Below are 1,996 nucleotides of genomic sequence, written 5' to 3'. Positions count from 1 at the left end.
AGACAGAGGAGGAGAGAGAGAGAGGGAGAGAGAGAGAGATAGAAGTGGAGGGAGAAGCAGGCTCCCAAGGAGGAGGGAGCCCGATGCGGGACTTGATCCCAGGACCCTGGGATCATGACCTGAGCCGAAGGCAGACGCTTAACCATCTGAGCCACCCAGGCGCCCTTAAGTGATATTTTTAAAAGCTATATCTTCTAAATATCTGTTCCTGGTATATAAAAGTATAATTGACTTTTTAATATTGATTAATATTAATCAGCTACCTTGTTAAATCTTTGGATAGTTCTAATACTTTATCTATATAATCTTTTGAGTTTTCTATATATACATAATCATACATTCTGTGAATAAAGATGGTTGTTGATTTTTCCTTTCCAGTTCTCATGCTTTCGACTTCTTTTTTCTTTCTTATTTTACTGGTTCAGAGAACCTGTATAATAGGTACAGAAGTGATGGTATCAGAAACGGCCAACAGACCCATGAAAAGGTGCTCCACGCCGCTCGGCATCAGGGAAATCCAAATCAAGACCTCAATGAGATACCACCTCACACCAGTCAGAAATGGCTAAAATTAACAAGTCAGGAAATGACAGATGTTGGCGGGGATGCGGAGAAAGGGGAACCCTCCTACACTGTTGGTGGGAATGCAAGCTGGTGCAACCCCTCTGGAAAACAGTATGGAGGTTCCTCAAAAAGTTGAAAATAGAGCTACCATACGATCCAGCAATTGCACTACTGGGTATTTACCCCAAAGATACAGATGTAGGGATGCGAAGGGGTACATGCACCCCAATGTTTATAGCAGCAATGTCCACAATAGCCAAACTGTGGAAAGAGCCAAGATGTCCATCGACAGATGAATGGATAAAGAAGATGTGGTACATATACACAATGGAATATTATGCAGCCATCAAAAGGAAGGAGATCTTGCCATTTGCAATGACGTGGATGGAACTGGAGGGTGTTATGCTGAGTGAAATAAGTCAGTCAGAGAAAGACATGTATCATATGACCTCACTGATAGGAGGAATTCTTAATCTCAGGAAACAAACTGAGGGTTGCTGGAGTGGCGGGAGGGTGGGAGGGATGGGGTGGCTGGGTGATAGACATTGGGGAGGGTATGTGCTATGGTGAGCGCTGTGAATTGTGCAAGACTGTTGAATCACAGATCTGTACCTCTGAAACAAATAATGCAATTTATGTTAAGAAAACAAAAAAAGAAGAAGAAGATAGCAGGAGGGGAAGAATGAAGGGGAGTAAATCGGAGGGGGAGATGAACCATGAGAGACGATGGACTCTGAAAAACAAACTGAGGGTTCTAGAGGGGAGGGGGGTGGGGGATGGGTTAGCCTGGTGATGGGTATTAAAGGGGGCACATTCTGCATGGAGCACTGGGTGTTATGCACAAACAATGAATCGTGGAACACTACATCAAAAACTAATGATGTAATATATGGTGATTAACATAACAATAAAAAATTTAAAGAAAAAAAGTGATGGTATCAGCCTTCTTTGTCCTATTTCTAATTTTAAACTTAATGCTTTAAAATTCTCACCATTATGTTGATGTTTGCTGTAGGTTTCATCTAGTGTGTGTGGGGGCAGATGTTTTAGTTTGTTAGCAAATTAGAAATTTATTTTTTAAGCAAATTATGACTTTCCATGCGGTTCTGAATGTTTTGGGATTTGAAACAATGAATTTGAACCTCTGAGAGTTTCTTTTTAATGATGATAAAATTTCTCAAAGGAAGATCTCTCTTTCTCATACTTTTATTTTTAGCTGCTCCCTGAGTACCCATTCCCGACAGCCACCTTTGCCCTTAGCTTACTATTGCATAAGCACTCAACAAACACCCATAAATTAATACCAAAAATTTATATGTTTCTGGTCCTCGGAGTTGATGGTCCATTTTGCATGAAAAACCTTTACTGATCCACTTTATTCTTGTTCATCCTAAAGCTGATGTGTTGCTTGAGTCAAACTGTAGATGTCTGT

This window comes from Zalophus californianus, chromosome 9, assembly GCF_009762305.2.
Source record: "Zalophus californianus isolate mZalCal1 chromosome 9, mZalCal1.pri.v2, whole genome shotgun sequence".
Lineage (NCBI taxonomy): Eukaryota > Metazoa > Chordata > Mammalia > Carnivora > Otariidae > Zalophus > Zalophus californianus.
This window is presented reverse-complemented; position numbering follows the sequence as displayed.